This window comes from Mesocricetus auratus, unplaced genomic scaffold (assembly GCF_017639785.1).
Source record: "Mesocricetus auratus isolate SY011 unplaced genomic scaffold, BCM_Maur_2.0 Super-Scaffold_100020, whole genome shotgun sequence".
Classification (NCBI taxonomy): domain Eukaryota; kingdom Metazoa; phylum Chordata; class Mammalia; order Rodentia; family Cricetidae; genus Mesocricetus; species Mesocricetus auratus.
This window is the reverse complement of record NW_024429201.1, coordinates 32,811,717-32,830,230: the sequence shown is the minus strand read 5'-3', so window position 1 is coordinate 32,830,230 and position 18,514 is coordinate 32,811,717. Positions and strand designations below refer to the sequence as shown.

At 38.3% G+C, this 18,514-nt stretch overlaps 1 pseudogene; it reads left to right on the top strand.

The window, feature by feature from the left end:
• The first annotated feature begins 259 nt into the window (after positions 1-259).
• LOC101836252 lies at positions 260-7,667 on the top strand (annotated as a pseudogene).
• Positions 7,668-18,514: the final 10,847 nt, after the last annotated feature.

The window sequence follows — 18,514 nt, the reverse complement described above, 5'->3', positions numbered from 1 at the left end:
CGGGAGTTATCAGAGGTCACCACACACAGGTCCTCAGAGGATGGGGCCTTTGGAGACAATCATTTCTAAATTGGAAGTGACATTTTCATTTGCACACTGTCTCCTTGAATCCTTGCTGTTATGGTTTGAGTCAGTAGCATCCTTCAAAACCTCATGTGTTAATGGATTGAATGCCAGCTGATGGGCTTTTAGAAAGTGATTGGATCTTGGGGGCTCTGACCTAATGCATGGATTAATTCCTTGATGGATTCATGATACAATGGAATTGTTGGGAAGCAGTAGGAATTCAGAGGTGGCCCTAGTTGGAGGAAGTAGGCTATTGGATGCATTCAGGTATTTGTCACAGTGACAGAAAACTGAATGGTATACTTACAAATGAGAAGACAGCTATTTTGAATAGTGAAGTGAAAACTCTTACAATAGGGAAAGAACCTTACTATTTATAGTTTTGTGTCTTGAGAACTAAATTTTATACGTTTATGGTGCCTCCTCAAATTTTGTGTCAAGCCATTTCGTTTTCATTGAATTATTTCTGTAACTCAATACACTCTAAGGGATTCCAAGACTAACATAGTAATCTCCTATTATTTGTGGTTTCACTTTCTGCCTTTCAGTTAACTGTACTCAATTATGGCCCAAAATGCAAAACCAAACCTCCAGAAGTATACAATACTGTTTAGAATTGTACCCACTTTCAATAATTCAATGAAATATTACACTATTTTGCTGTTACAACTAGAACCCAAATCATTCCTTTGCCCTGTATATCCATACATTGTATGAGCTACCTGGCTATTAATCACTTCAAAGTGGCTTCTGTTTTTAGACAATATATTACGGTTTCACAGTGCATATGTTCAAGTCACTTAATTTCACGTCAGAACAGCCCTAACTGTGCAAAAGTCGGGATGTTGAGAATTTTGTTGCAGGATATTGTTCTAGTCTATTAATGTTGTTAATCTCTTGTTTTGCCTAATATATAACTTAAACTTTATCGTGGTTAAAGTTTATTTCATGTTAGGAAAAATTCAGAGTATACTTAGGGTTCCAGTCATTTACTGAGATCTTGTCCCTCTGGATTAAAGAAGACCACTATACTTGCTTATCTAAGTTCCTGCATCAATGCGTTTGGAATACATACACCTATAACATTCAGGAAAGGTTATTTCTTTTACAACAGAGATGGACCAAGGGAGCTGGAGCAAAGTGCAGGTGGTGAGTATAGAACATGCCCTAGATGGAATAAATCATAACTAAAACATCAGAAGGACTCCATAAATATGCAGCATCTTTGCATGTTCACTGTTGAGTGGAAGTTATGGTACAAATCAATGATTATTAGCAACATTTTCATTGACTGGCTACAAGTCACTTCACTGAGGGTTGACAATAAACTGTGAGCCCTGAAAATAATTTGTTTCCACTTCCTCGTTATTGAAAACTCAAGTCAGCTTCACTGACTTGTCCCTTCCACAGTTTCCATCATTATCTCCTTCTACATTAACAACATTCATGTACATAATAACATACTATTATCTTCTCCATTTCCTTTCAGTATTTGGAAATCCAGATTAAGCTTTTTAGAAGCCCTTGACAAATGCTAATTAGGGTGGCCATTTTAAACATATCAATCCTAGAGATCAATAACCTCTGTCAAATGATACACTGATAGATTTGTACGTTCACCTGGAGTCTATTCACCTAGAGCCAGTCAGAATCCACTTCTCTAATTAATTCTATGCAATTTTTGCCTTTAGGTTTGACAACATATGTAGCCTTTCTCTTTTCTTACAATATTATGCAACCTAATAAGAATTTAAAAGGAATTTGAAATTGAAGGCTCATCTTCAAAGCAATATATTATTTAACCTGCAGGTTGACATTTTTTGGATGATAGAAGTTTTTATGAAAATCTAAACCCACTTGAAGCATTATGAGGTCTGATGGCAATTTGTTAGACAACATTGAGAAATATTTCTTAGAATGAGTAGGTTATGAAGGATGTAATGGCTTATGTGGTTTACATGAAATTTGTATGTATATTTCTGTGTATTGACAAAATGAATAGGATTGTCTATTTGTAGGAAACAGTGTGGCTGCTTAATAAAATTTAAAGAGCTTCTATTTTCACTTCTTAATAGTTTTTCTCTACATCTTCAAATCTAAACAAAAACTGTTTATTTAATTCATCATCTGAGTTTCTCTACCTAATGTGTTAAGCAAAAGGAACCCACCAAAGTCCTGGTGTATAGAAATATTTCCATATTGTGCTGTATATAAGCATTTTGGTTAAAGCACTGCTTCCCCCCAATACATCAGTATAAAAATAGTATCAGTAATAATCAAAGAAATGTTAATCTAATTTTAGTAGCTAAAGCAGCCAGAACAGCTATTATTTTTTAAAATAATGGTGATAGATATGTAGACAAAAGAGAATACTGCATGTTTTCTGTGGGAATGTAAATTACTGAAACCATGATAGAAAGTAGTATAAATATTTGTCAAAAATTAAAAACATAACAGCCATGGACCTAACAATTCAATTTTTTCCTTTGTGCTAAGTATAAGTCTCAGTGTCTTGATATTTGCCCAGAATACTCAAAGCCCTAAAACTTTGTGGTAATGAGCTATATCCTACCACACCACACATTTTAAGTATATGGTGAAAGTAATTGACATGAGTATTCAAAAGAAAAGTATGCACTCCTATGTGTGTGGTAATAGCATTATTAATAGCTCAAGTAGGTAAGAAACAAGAATTTCCATCAGTAGGTGAATGAATGTAGTGTAAAATAAATGCAGTACAAAAAGCAAAGTCTATCTAGAACAGAATATCATTGAGTTAAAGAAAGAAAGAAAGAAAGGAAGGTCCTGAGGAAGGAAAGAAAGGAGGAGAGGGAGGGGAGGGAAGGAGGGAAGGGAGTGAGGGAGAGAGGGAGGGAGGAAGGGAGGGGGAAGGAAGGAATGAATGATGCATAGAAGGAAGGAAGAAATACCACTGCTCCTCTTATGGAGACCCAGGATTCAGGTCAGGGTTACACCATTCCTTCTCCACTCTACTTTCAGCCATTCCTTCTAGCCCATCTCCAGTCCTTATGGCTCCGCACCTATCTGCAGAACAGTTCTTGTGACAGGTATCATAACTTGACACAAGGTAAGATCACATGGAAAAAGGAATCTTAATCGAGGAGATGCTTCCACAAGAATGGGCTCCAGAGCATTTTCTTGGTTGATGATTGATGTGGGAGGGATCAGTCTATTGTAAGTGGTGCCACTCTGGGGCAGGTGCCCTGGGGTATATAAGGAAACAAATTGAATGAGCCATAAGGAGCAAGCAAGTAAGCAGCAACCCTTATAGCCTCTACATCAGTCCTTGCCTCCAGGCTCCTGCCATTTGAGTTCCTACCATGACATACTTGGATGATAAACTGTGATGTGGAAGTGTAAGCTGAATAAACTCTTTCCTCCTCAAGTTGCTTTTGGAAAATGTGTTTTATCACAGCGTTAGAAACTTTAACAAAGACAGCTCTCTATTAGGGACCCCTCAAATGCCACATTTGTCTGGGGCTCAAGTAAGCAACATCTATTCTCCTCCCTGGACCCTCCAATAAGGACTCTCTAGGCATGCTCTTGGTCTTACTACCATCTGCTAGCCCTAGCCCCCCTTCAGGTCAAATTTCATCATCTGGGGACTTGGCCTCTTGGTGCAGACTCAGGTCTAGGGTTTGCTTGCTTCTTCCCTGTTTAGCCATTCCTTCCCTTTTGATCCTTCTTTCTATCCCATCTCCTACTTATTTGACTTGCTCAGTCCCCTTATTTAATAACATCCAGGATTGCCAGCCCGGAAGTGACACTGCCCATAGTTAGCCTGGCTCTTCCACATCGAACATAATTAGAAAAATGTATCATAGGCTTGCCCACTGTCCAATCTGGTAATAACATTTTCTGACCTGAGGTTCCTTCTTCCCAAATAACTCTAACTTATCTCAAGTTGCCATACAATTAGCCAGAACACTTGCTTATAATGATCCCAAGATATATTATGAGGCTATTATGAAAGGTACTGTTTCCATGATTTCTTTCTCATCCCATTTGTCATTTATATATAGGGAATCACTGATTTCTGTGTGTTAATTTTTGTAAACTGCTACTTCTCTGAAAGTGCTTACCAGCTGTGTATTTGTGGATGGAGTCTTTAGGGTCCTTAATGTATAAAATGTACCATCTTCAAATAAAGATAGCCTGACTTCTTCTGTTCCAACTTGTATCCATTAGATTTCCTTCAGTTGTCTTGTTGCTTTAGCTAAGAATTAAAGTACAATATTGAATAGGCATGAAGAGAGGGGATATCCTTGTTTTGTTCCTGGTTTTAGTAGAAATTCTCTTAACTCTCTCTGTTTAGGATAATGTTGGTATTAGACTTGCCATAAATTACTGCTATTATATTGAGTTGTGTCCCTCATATACCCAGTCTCTCCAGGACTTTTATCATGAAGGCATGTTAGATTTTGTCAAAGACCTTTTCAGCATCTAATGAGATGATATGTGGTTTTTATCTTCCAATTGTTTATTTGATAGATTACATTTATTAATTTATATAGATTGAACTATCCCCACTTCTTTGAGGTTCTTGAATTCAATTTGCAAGTATTTTATTGAGATATTTTGTATCAATACTAATAAAAAGGTATTGGTCTACATTTTTTGGTTGCATCGTTGTATGATTTTTATGTCAGGATAATAGTTGCTTGGTTAGGAGAATTAGAAAGTATTCATTCAGTTTCTATGCTGCAGAATAATTTGAGGAGCACTGTCATTGGTTCTTATTTGAATGCTTGGAAGAATTACTATTTTAATATCTGACAAAACAGACTTTGATATGTATATCTTGTGCTTTTTCCTTGGTTTCTCTTTGTTGTTGCTCATTTGTCTGTTTTGTCCTGTTCATGTTTGTTTTATTTTCTTACTTTATCTATCATATTTTACTTTTACTAGTTTTTAATTTTTCTTTATCTTTTCGATGCTTTCTTGTTTTCTAATGAGAGAGCAAGAAAGTGTCTAGATTTTGGTGAGTGGGGAAGATCTGAGAAAAGTTGGGGGAAAGGAATGGCAGTCAGAATATATTGCATGAAGAAAATCTATTTTCAACAAAAAGAATTAAATAAAATAAATAAGAAGTAAAGGACTAAAGCTGAGCAAGCCAAGAAAAAAGTAAACAGGACCCCTTCATGACCTCTGTATCAGTTCCTGCCTCCAGGTTCCTCTCTCTTTGAGTTCTTTCCCTGTCTTCCCTTCATAATGGACTACAACTGTAAGCTGAAGTAAACTCTCTCCTCCCTTTGCTGCTTTTGGTCATGGTGTTTTATCACAGTGATAGAAACCCTAACTAATGACATTGATCAAGTGAAAGACTTGTACAGTAAAATCCTTAGGACACTGAAGAAAGACATTGAAGGAAACACCAGAAAGTGGACAGACCTTCCACAATCATCAATTCTACAATTTATATTGTGAAAATAGCCATTCTACCAAAAACAATCTATCGATTCAATTCAATTCCCAACACCATTCTTCACAGAAATTCAAAACACAATCTTTGACTTCATATGGAAACACACACAAAAGAAATCACAGCTAAAACAATCCTAAATACAAAAAAGAACTGCTAGATAGATTAAATTAGTAGCTCTCGTATACATAGAATACAATTGGTCTGAGAAATAAATAAGAGAAAAAATCACCCTTTACAATAGCCACAAACAACATAAAATATCTTGGGTAACTCTAACCAAACAAGTGAAAGACCTGTATGATAAGAACTTTAAATCATTAAAGAAAAAAATTAAAGAAGATATCAGAAAATGGAGAGATCTTCCATGTTCTTGGGTAGGTAGGATAAACATAGTAAAAATGGTAACCATGCCAAAAGGAATCTACAGATTCAATGCAATCCCCATCAAAATCCCAGCACAATTCTTCACAGACTTGAAATAACAAACATCAACTTTATACGGAATAACAAAAAAAAAACAGGATAGACAAAACAACCCTGTACAATAAAGGAACTCAAAGCAATCCTACTAAAATTAGTAACAAGACAAGGCTGTCTACTCTATCCATATCTATTCGATACAGTTATTGAAGTTTCAACTAAAGCAATATGACAACTGAACAAGCTCAAGGGAACAAAGATTGAAAAGGAAGAATTCAAAGTATCATTATTTGAAGGTAATATGTTGCTATATATATATAAGAGACTCTAAAAGTTCTATTAAAGAACTCCTACAGCTGATAAACATTCAGCAAAGTGGCTGGATGTAAGATTAACTAAAACAAAAAGTCAGTTGTCCTTCTATATACAAATGATAAATTGACTGAGAAAGAAATTAGGGAAACAATAACTTTCACAATAGCGTCAAATAATAGAAAATATAGCGGTGTAACTCTAACCACAGAAGTGAAAGACTTGTATGATAGAGGAAGACACCATGTTTCCACTGGGAAGGTAAGATGCCTGGGCATTCTCTAGTGTCTAGTAAAATAGAGTGGAGAAGGATAACAATGATCTTTTTTGATGGAGATGGCACAAGTAGTGCTGGCGATTTTCTAAAAGACAATGTGGCTGAGGTCCCTTCTTTTTCAAAAGGAATTGTAAATGATAACGATGACAATGATGACTTCATGCTGACTGCGGATACTCTTAGACAGCAAAGTCACATCTTGGGAGATGATGAAAACTGAGTTCATGATCCAATGCTAAAAACTGATCTTCACAAAACAGAAGGGGAAGATGAGCAGACAGGCAGTATTCACAATCTCCCCCATGCCCACACCCCAACGAAAGTGATTCCAGCCAAGTTCTACACCCTTGCATCTCTCTCATAGATTTACGGTGTGGAACTCTTTTGGGATTATTTGCTGTTATAATGATGACCAAGACAGCGCCACAGACATGGAGTTCCCCGACACGTCCATTCACCATGCAATGCACCTATCTAACACTTTCAAGTACACAATGGGAACTCTTTCCCATGAAGCTGTTTTGTTGGTGTGTGAAAGCACTGATGAACTGGCAAGCAAGCTTCATTGCCTGCACTTCAGTTCTTGGGATTCAAGCAAAGAGTGGATAGTGGATATGCCTCAGAATGAAGACAATGGAAGTCATATATCTAGGTCAAGGGTGGGCTGCTGTTACTAGTACTGACTTGCTCCTCTGATTGTTTACTATTGGAGGGGTTCAGAAAGAAATCTTCTGCCTTCGTGGACCAGTGGTGTCGATGTCGAGATACGGAGAACAGCTTTGCATTGCTTACCATAGAACTAAAGGGTTTGGTGGAGATCAGTGCCTTGGAATTCAACTGCTAGATTTGTGGAAAAACAAAAACAAAACAAAACAAACAAAAAACAGGTTTTACATGGCAACCCTCTCAAGGAAATCCTACCTTACATGGCTGGGGTTTTCTGGTGAAGGTACTCCCTGTTATGTGGACTCCAAAGGCTGTGTTCAAATGCTTAACACAGGGCTTGGGGACATAAGGACTCTTAAATGTAACATAAGAGAACACTGGAAGGGAAAATCTGATCACTACTGGGTAGTTGTTATTCATGAAAGTCCCCAGCAGCTAAGATGCATCCCTTGTAATCCTGAACAAGAAAAGAACTGCTAGAGGGTTCATCATTCTAGATTTCAAGTTGTACTACAAAGTTATAGCAATAAAAACCTATGGTATTGACATAAAAACAGACACATTAATTAATGCAATTAAATTGAAGACCCAGACATAAAGCCACACACATATGAATACTTGGTTTTTAGTGTAGAAATCAGAAATACACACTGGAAAAAAGAAAACATCTTTAACAAATGGAGCAGGTCTAACTGGATGACTGCATATAGAAGAATCCAAACTGATCATTTTGAACAATACTCAATTTCAACTGGATCAAAGACCTCAACATAAAAGCAGACACACTGAACCTTACAGAAAAGAAAGTGGGGAATAGCCTTGAACCCATTGACAAAGATGACTTTCTGAACAGAATACCAATGGCACAGGCACTAAGACAGGCAATTAACAAATAGGACCTCATGTAACTGAAAAGCTTTTATAAAGCAAAAACACCAACAACAGGACAAAATGACAGGTTACAGAATTACAAAAGATTTTTAATAACCTCACATCTGACAGATGGCTGATATTCAAAATATATAAGGACTCAAGAAACTAGACATTAAGAAACCAAACAATACAATTTAAAAATGAGGTACAGATCTAAACAAAGAATTCTTGAGAGAGGAAACTCAAATAGCTAAGAAACAAAGAAATCTTCAATATCTTTAGCCATAAGAGAAATTTAAATAAACTCCTTTGAGATCCCATCTTACATTTGTTAGAATAGATAAAATCAAAATCACAAGTAACAGCTCAGGCTAGCAAGGTTGTGGAGCAAGGTAAACACTCCCCCACTGCTGGAGGGAGTACAAACTTGTATAGCCAATATGGAAATCAACATTGTAATTTCTCAGAAAATAGGGAATTCATCTACCTTAAGACTCAGTTATACCAGCCTTGGTCATATACTCAAAGGATGCTCCATCCTACCACAAGGACTCTTGTTCAGCTATGTTTATGGCAGCTTCACTCATAATAGCCAGAAACAACCTAGATGTCACTCAACTGAAGAATGGATAAAGAATATGTATTATGCAATAAAGTATTACTGTGCTATTAAAACAATGGCATCATGAAATTTGCTGGCAAATGAAAGGAACTAGAAAAGATCATCTTGAGTGGAGTACACCAGACCCAGAAAGACAAACATTGCATGTACTCACTTATAAATGAATCTTATCTGTAAAGTAAAGGATAACCATGCTACAATCTACAGAACCATGGGAGTTAAATAGGGCTCAAGAGGGGCTGCATGAATCTCAATGTGAAGGAGAAATAGAATGGACTTCACATGGAGACAGAGGAGGGGTCTGGATGGAGGGAGTGGGTGGAAACAGGAGGAATCGGTGAGGGAGGATGGAGGGAATGAGTCCTGGGAGAGACAACTGGAATTGGAGGAAACATATTTGGGATGAGCTATAAACCTAATGCAATGGAAACTCAATCTATGAGAGTGACCCTACCTAAGACTCCTAGTCATGGGGGATACAGAGCCTGAACCAGCCATTTCCTGTAACTAGAAAAGACTTCCAAAGGAGAGATTAGGACAACAACCCAAACACATAAGTTTCAATCTACAATGTGTCCTGCCTACAAGATTTTTCTGGGATTAATGTGGCACAGTAATTATGTGGGTGACCAACCAATGATTGATCCAGCTTGAGACCCATACCATGATAGAGAGTTCACCCCTGACACTGCCTGGAGGTAGGATATTCCAGAGTCTTTAGAACCAAACAAGACTGTCTTAAAAAGTCAGTGAATTAATTCCTAATGATATTCAGGTATCTTTACAGATTGGTATCCAGCCCAATGGTCATCAGAGAGGCTTCATCCAGCAACAGATGGAAACAGATGCAGAGACCCACAGGCAAACATTAGACAGAGCTCAGGGGATCCTTCAAAATGTGTGGGGGGGAGGAAGGACTATAGGAGACAGCAGGGTCAAGAACACCCCAATTAAAACCACAGAATCAACTAACCTGGGCTCATAGGTGCTCACAGAGACTGAACCAACAACCAGGGAATTTGCATGGAACTGATCTAGGTCCTCTGCATATATGTTATACTTCTGTAACTTGGTCTTTCTCCTAACAGTTGAAGCAAGGGCTGTCTCTAACTCTGTTGCTTATATAACTTTGTTGCCTACTGGATTGCCTTGTCCAGCCTTAACAGGAGAGGAGATACCTAGTCTCAGTGCAACTTGATATACCATGACTGGTTGGTATCCATGGAAGTCCTGTCCTTTTCTGAAGAGAAATGTTAGAAAAGGATTGGGTGAGGGTAGGAAAGAGGGGATGTGGGGCAGAGGGACTGAGAGGAGAGGGGGATGGAGAAAGTGTGGTTGGGCTATAAAACAAATACGTAAATAATTACAGAACACAAAAGAAAAATTGCTAATTAACCAAATACACTGATCAACGGATGATAGGGAGCCCAGGCCCAATGGACACATTTACAGCATAGCAGGTGCATATCTATAGCTCGGGGGAACATTGCAGAAGACAGTGTGGAAAGATTATAAGAGCCATAATATCAGGACTTCTTCTGTGAAAGAGTGTCTCCTAGAAAAAAACCACTTAAACAAGAGCAGAACAATATAATGTCAATTGACATGTTAACATCAACATGAGAAAACTTCTCTGGGCCCCACCCCTAGACAAAGAACTATAGGCAACTACTGCTTGGAGAGAGAGAATTAGCATCTCCCAAGGATGAGGCTGTTCAGTTGTCCAGTGCAGAGTGGTAAACCTTGAAACTGTATACACACAACAACAATAACAGCCACAGTACATTATATGTACATATTTATGCATATATATATCTAACATTAATATTCAAACAAAAAGGTATCAACTTGAAAAGGGTGATATGGGAGGTATTTGAGGGAGGTAGTGTTGAAGGGCTGGAAGATAGAAAAGGAGAAGAAAAACTGATATGAATCTATTCCAGTTAAAACTAATTTCAAAACGTAGTATCTAAGACACAGAAAAAATAAAATAGATAGAGTACACTTAAGGGGAAATAGTGAAAATTCTGAGGCATGTTTTAGGTGGGTTTCTTTAAACATTAGGTTATCTCATGGCCTATCTATCCTCAACGTATGCCCAAAGGACTCAATATCCTACTCCATATACACATACTCAACAATATTAATTGTTGCTCTATTCACAATAGCTAGGAAATCAATACAATCAACTGAAAAATGGGTAAACAAAATGTGGAACATACTAAATCACCACCACAAAAAAATAGATTCTACACAAGTAAGTAAATAATCATTTGAATGAAGAGGAAATGCACAAAATGGGGGAGGATTTTGGAATTCTATGGCATACTATTCAGCTGTAAAGAAAAATGACATAATGACATTTGCAGGAAAATTTATTGAACTAGAAAAAAATCACATTGAGTGAGGTAACCCAGATCTAAAAGGATAATTGTTCAATGTTCTTCACCTTTTTAAGTTTCTAGCTCCAAATATATAGATGTGAGCATATAACCTAGAGCAACTGCAGAGACTAAGAAAGTAAAAGGGGGCAATGGGAGTGGATAGCAATAGAGAGGGACTAGTGGGTTACAAGTGAGTAATTAGGCTTTAGTTAGTGAATGGAGATGGAGGTTCATACAAAATGCAGATGGAGGAAGGTAAGATAACATTACAGATGTCTGAAAAGTCATAAGGCATCAGATTATAACCCATATACCTACCTTAAATTACACATAAATATGCGTATTTATGTATGTGATTTAAATTAAATTTTATCATCTGGGCTGACAACACTGTCTCCAAGAGTCACAGAGAGTCTAACTAAGATTACAACACCAAGCATGAGAGGGACCCTTATTCAGTTGTTGGTTATGATTGTCCAAGAGATTCCCAAAACTTACAGATTGTTATTATTGCCCTTGGTTTCCCTTCCCCAGAGGTGGAAGAAAAGTCTCTATTGCTCAAGACCCCATGACTTTAAGCACAGGACCCAGAGGATATGAGCTGTATCTGAACTTAAAAGTTCCTCCCAGAGGACTAACTTTTTCAGTAGTATAAGTCACCATGCAAGCTTCCAAAAAAGTGAGGAAACCAATAGTCCTATCCAGCTATGGCAGGTATGAACCACAACAATAACCAGAAGGCATGATAAACTTGAAGGGGTACAACAGTGGCATGTGTACCTTGGCAATAACCAACAGCTTTGTTTGGACTTAAGGCCAGCTAAATAAGGCAAAACCATACTGGATACTGGAAATAAAGCCAAGTACCCATTGAAGTCATGGATCTTAGAAGAGAAACCAGTATAATACCTAACTATATTCTCAATATTTGTCCTTATACTCACTGATAAGTATATTTCTCATTCTTCATAAAAAAATTCTTTTTGCAACAGAGACCTTGACAGAAAACTATAACCAATAAAAATGCAGAGAATAAGAAACTGTGGGTGTTGTATTTTTCATGATTCTTTTCTATTGTCTGGGGCACTGGCATCTTTGGAGACCCTGAGAAATTTAGGATAATGATCAAGCCCTAGACAGAGTAGTCTGTGAGATTGGACCATCTCAGCCAGAAACCTTGAAGCCATTCTGGATGCAGAACTCTGAGGAAACTGCAACAGAGACACTCTGAGAGACTGGATGATCTGGGCTACCCATTTTCATCAGTGTCTGGTTGCCTTGTTCTGAAAACACATACACTTTCAAAGGGAGCATACATATCTGCATTATTAAGATGACTTTTTTGTTTTATGTTTGAGCAGGTAAAATATAGGTCAATTGTCTTGTAGATTTTCTAGGTTTATTTCTTTCTATATGTATTGAGGATTTTCAGGGGGTCTCCCCCAATCAAGCCTGATCCTCTTTAACTTCAAATGAATCCAAAGCCTTTCATTTTCTGCGAAGACAAAAGCATAATCTCTTCTTCAATGTAATATATTTTTTACTTCGATTTCGAAGTTAATACATTTTAATATATGTATATATATATAGGTGTGATTTAGCAGTTTCCATCATCCAGTGTCTCTTAGAATCTATCCTTTGTTCATCAGCAATCAAAAAAATTTAATGACAGCAAAGTAACAGACTCCCTGTATATTACCCATCAATGTATAGCCAGTGAAATATTATAGTCAAGGGGGCATACTCAATTTGATTATTATTCACCAGTATTTATGAGAAGGGCAAATTTAATCTATACTAAAAATAGCATTAACTATTTGGAGGCAGAAAGCAGGATAGCAACTGCACAGGAAAAACAGAGTAAGTATTGGCTGTGTTGGTTATGTGAGTATACATATATCTCAGGGTTTAACAAGCTTCTCTTTTTTCTGGGCATTTAATTTCTTTTTTGAAGATTTTTTAAATTTAAATTGGAAACAAGGTTGCTTCACATGTCAATCCCAACTCCCTTGCCCTCATCTTATCCCCAGCCCCCCACCCAATCCACACTCCATTCTCCAGGGAGGGTGAGTCCCTCCATTTGGGATATTCAGAGCCTGTCTTTTGTTCAGGGCAGGGCCTAGGCTATCTCCCATGTGTCCAGGCTGAGAGAGCATCCCTCATTGTGGGATGAGCATCCAAAGTCCATTTGTATGCCAGGGATAAATACTGATCTACTACTACCCAAGGCCCCAAAGACTGCCTGGGCCTCCTCACTGAGGCCCACATTCAGGGAGTCTGGGTCAGTCCCATGCTGGCCTCCCAGCCATCAGTCTGGGGTTCAAGAGCTCACCCTTGTTCAGGTCAGCTGTTTCTGTGGGTTCAACAAGCCCAGTCTTGACCCCTTTGCTCATCAGTCCTCCCTCTCTGTCACTGGATTCCAGGAATTCAGTTCAGTGTTTAGTTGTGGGTGTCTGCCTCTGTTTCCAACAGTCATTGGTTGAAGGTTCTAGGGTGGCATATAAGGAAGTAGTAAAAACTCGCTATCAGGGAGGGGCATTTAAGGTCTCTCCACTATTGCTTTATTTGCCAGTTGGTGTTGTCCTTATAGATCTCTGGAATTGTCAACAAATCTGGGGAAATTTTTAGTTAGTTTGAGTGAAAGAACTTTTTAAGTAGGAATATTATGGGCTGAAGAAACAGCTCAATAACTTCTTTCCTGTGCAAATATGAAGACCCAAGTTTGGTCTCCAGCACCAGCATAAGTAGGTAGGCTTCTGGCAGCATTAGCTTGCTATTTCAGTATCAAAGGATGCAGTGGGGGAGAGAAAGGGAGGGAGAGAGGGAGGGAGGGAGGGAGGGAGGGAGGGAGGGACGGAGGGACGGAGGGACGGAGGGACGGAGGGACGGAGGGACGGGGGGACGGAGGAAATGAAGGAGAGAGAGAATATCCCTTGGGATTCTGACCAGCCAGGCCAGCCTAATTTGTGAGCTCCAGCCTAATTTGTGAGCTCCAGTTCCCAGTAAGAGATTCTGTCTCAAAAACAACAGATGCACAGCTCCTATGGACTAGTACTTGAGGTCGACCTCTAATACATATGGCATGCATATACAAACTATGATTACAAGACTTACTTAAATTATGAGCCTACAATCCACAACCCTAGAGAAGCTAGGAAACAAGGAGGACCCTAAGACAGGCATACATGGTCCCCCAGAGAAGGGGAAAGGGTAAAGGTTTCCTGAACAAATTGGGAATGGGGGCAGGGTGGAGGTAGAAGAAAGAGGAGGGGAGAAGAGAAGAGGGGAGGAGAACATGAGGGATCAGGAAGATAGACTCTGGGGAAGAATAAAGGAGAGCAAGAAAATAGATAACCTTAATAGAGGAAGTTATTACAGGTTTAAAGAGAAATCTGGGGTAGGATGGGAGGTTTGTGAGGGTCATGGGAGGAAGGAATGGAGAGGGAACTGGGATAGGTATGTAAAATAAGGTTGTTTTTAATTTAAATAAAAATGTATAAATAATAAAAACCAAGACTTCCTTAAAATTTTATGTAATGTGCATTATGAATTTTACTTTATATTTGCCAGGCATAGTGAGGCACAGCAGTCAATACAGGCAAATCATAAGTCTGAGGGCAGCTTAGATGGCAACATAAGATGCTGTCTCCAAAGATAAAGAAATAAATAAAATTAAGTAAATAAAATATTCCCAGTAATTTCCTTTTCCCCTCCTGTTATTAACTTCCCCATGTAGACATTACTCCTCACTTTGTAGTATGGGTTCATGTCAAAATACATCAATAATGTTCAGATACAATGAGCTTAAGAGTTATAAATAATTATGAAATTTTTTACCGAAGCTTCATAAGTCTAAGAAGTTGAAGGCTTCATAATCATTGTATAGTAGTATTTTATAAATGAGAAGGGAAGAAACTCCTCTAATATTTCCAAGCTACTGGTTCATATCTATAAAGAAACAGTTGCTTTTGAATATAACCTAAGAAATCATTTCCTAGCAACCACATACTTTTACCTACATTTAATATGCAACATCTTGTAAAATAATGAACGTTTCCTCTCCAGGACAAATTATTATAGCTATTGTCTTTTTTCCTACCAGAAAAAGTAAAGTTATAGGAGCTCAAGTGGTAAACATGTGAATCTCAGCTTGTCAGTACTGTAACATTTCATCACTAGAAGACTAGTGAAGCTAAGGTATGCTTTTTTCTTTTTTTTTTTGTTACTCCTTTATGCTATGCTGTCCTCCAACTATTATCTGTCAGTAGTCAAACAGAAATATTCATGCTAATTTGGGGTGAAAACATTCAACTTGTTTATCAATAGAGAAAGATTTTATTGCTTATGCTTTTCTCACTGAGACAAGGTGATTAGCTATGAAAGAGAAAATATCCTCATGCTAGGAATATGATTGAAATGCTAGGAATATGACTGATGAAATTAGCTTATCCTTCCTCCCTGGCATAGACACAAAGAATCAAATTTTCACAATGCATTCTTTTGTATCACTTGTTATCATCTCACACTTCAGCATATTTAAAAGACAAAGAATAGTCCAAAGAGTCTTTAGATCACCCGGATTGATTATCTAATGTGTGAGACCTTGTCATTTTTATTTGGTTATAGACCTACAATGCTCTTGGTTTCAAAATGAACTAGAACCATAACTCTAACCAAGCTCACCATTAGTCTTGTAGAGTTTATTCTTTTCATTCCATTAATGACTAACATGAAAATGGAATTAAATTGGACAGTACATAAAGATCTTATTTAAAACAGGGAGTGTGGACTGGAGAGATGACTCAGTAGTTAGCAATACTTGTAGCTCTTGCAGAGGACTTGAATTCAGTTCACAACACCCACATGGTGGCTCAAAACCATCTGTAACTATCCAAAGAATCCAATGCGTTCTTCTGGCATCCACAGACACAGCAAGAAACACATGTAGTGCACAGATATTCATAGAGGCAAAACATTCACACACAGACAATAAAAGCAAATCATTTCCAAACAGGGAGATATTAGAGAGCAAACTGAAAAAGACACCAGGGAAACAACACTCTTTGACAATAGCATCAAATAATAAGAAATATCTTGGGATAATTCTAATTATGCAAGTGAAACTTGCATAACTAAAAACTTAAAGTCATTGAAGAAGATATTAGAAGCTGGAAAGAACTCTGATACTCATGGATGGATTTTCAGGATTAACATAATAAAGTGTCCATCCTACCAAAAGAGTCTACAGATTCAAAGCAATCCCCATCAAAATTGCAAAATATTTTGCACAGATCTTCAAAGGATAATTCTCAACTTCATATAGAAACACAAAAACCCAAGATAACTAAAACAACCATGAAGAACAAAAGAACTGTTGGAGGTCTCAAGACTCCAGATTTCAAGCTGTACTACAGATCTGTAGTAGTAAAAACCGCATGGTATTGACATAAAATAGACACATGCATCAATTTGAAACATTGACATAAATCCACACACCTCTGAACACATGATTTTTTTTTAGATTCAATGCAATCCCTATCAAAATTCCATCACAATTCTTCAAGGACCTGGAAAAAACATTAATCAACTTTATATGGAAAAACAAAAGGCCAAGGATAGCCAAAACAACCCTATACAATAAAGGAACTTCAGGAGGCATCACCATACCTGACTTCAAGCTCTATTATAGAGCTATAGTCCTGAAAACAGCTTGGTATTGGCACAAAAATAGGCAGGTAGACCAATGGAACCGAATTGAAAATCCTAATTTTAACCCACACACCTATGAACACTTGATTTTTGACAAAGAAGCTAAAACTGTACAATGAAAAAAAAGAAAGCATCTTCAACAAATGGTGCTGGCATAACTGGGTACTGGTATGCAGAAGACTGCAGATAGATCCATGTTTATCACCTTGTACAAAACTTAAGTCCAAATGGATCAAAGATCTCAACATAAATCCAGCCACACTGAAACTTTTAGAAGAGAAAGTGGGAGATACTCTTCAACGAGTTGGTACAGGAGACCACTTCCTAAACATAACACCAGTGGCGCAAACACTGAGATCGACAATTAACAAATGGGACCTCCTGAAACTAAAAAGCTTCTGTAAGGCAAAGGACACAGTCAACAAGACAAAAAGGCAGTCCACAGAATGGGAAAAGATATTCACTAACCCCACATCTGACACAGAGCTAATCTCCAAAATTTACAAAGAACTCAAGAAACAAGTCTCCAAAATACCAAAGGATCCAATTAAAAGGTGGGGTACAGATCTAAATAGAGAATTCTCAACAGAGGAGGCTAAAATGGCCAAGAGACACTTAAGAAAGTGCTCAACATCCTTAGCCATCAGGGAAATGCAAATCAAAACAACTCTGAGATACCATCTTACTCCTGTCAGAATGGCTAAAATCAAAAACACTGAAGACAATTTATGCTGGAGAGGATGTGGAGAGAGGGGAACTCTACTCCACTGCTGGTGGGAGTGCCAACTCGTACAGCCTCTTTGGAAATCAGTGTGGAGATTCCTCAGGAAAATGGGAATTAATCTACCGCAAGACCCAGCAATTGCACTCTTGGGCATATATCCAAATGAGGCAAATTCATACAACAAGGGCATCTGCTCCACTATGTTCATAGCAGCATTATTTGTAATAGCCAGAACCTGGAAGCAACCTAGATGCCCCTCAACTGAAGAGTGGGTGGAGAAAATGTGGTACATTTACACAACGGAGTATTACTCAGCAGAAAAAAACAATGGAATCTTAAAATTCGTAGGTAAATGGATGGCACTGGAGGAAGCTATCCTGAGTGAGGTAACCTAGTCACAAAAAGACAAACATGGTATGTACTCACTCATATATGGTTTCTAGAGAGTCTGGGAAACAGGAAAGAACCTAAAAGATATGCATATATGCATAGTACCCAAGAGAAGAGGATTGAGACAAGATCCTCTGAATGGATGGGGAACACGGTGAGGAGTGGGGGGGAGTGGGAGCTGGGAAGAAGAGAGGGGGTGAAGAGGAAGAGAGTTGGTCATGGGGGAACAGGAAGTTGAGTGGGTGGGGGTAGAATAGGGGGAAGAGGGAATCATAGGTTAGAAGACGGATCAGGCACCAGAGTGACCTCTAGTGATCTAAAGGGATAACACCAATTGGCAAGCTAAGTAATAGTGGAGAGACCACCTCGAATGCCCATTCCTGATAATGAACTTGATGTCTATAACCATCTGGGAGCCTTCATCCAGTGGCTGATGGAAGCAGAGGCAAACACACAGTTAAACACTGAACTGAACCCAAGGAACCCAGTGGCAGAGAGAGAGGAGTGATGAGCAAATTGGCAAAGAATGGGCTGGCAAAACCAGCAGAGACAGCTGATCTGAACAGGGGAGAGCTCTTGGACCCCAGACTGACAGCAGGGAGGCTAACATGGGACTGATCTGGAC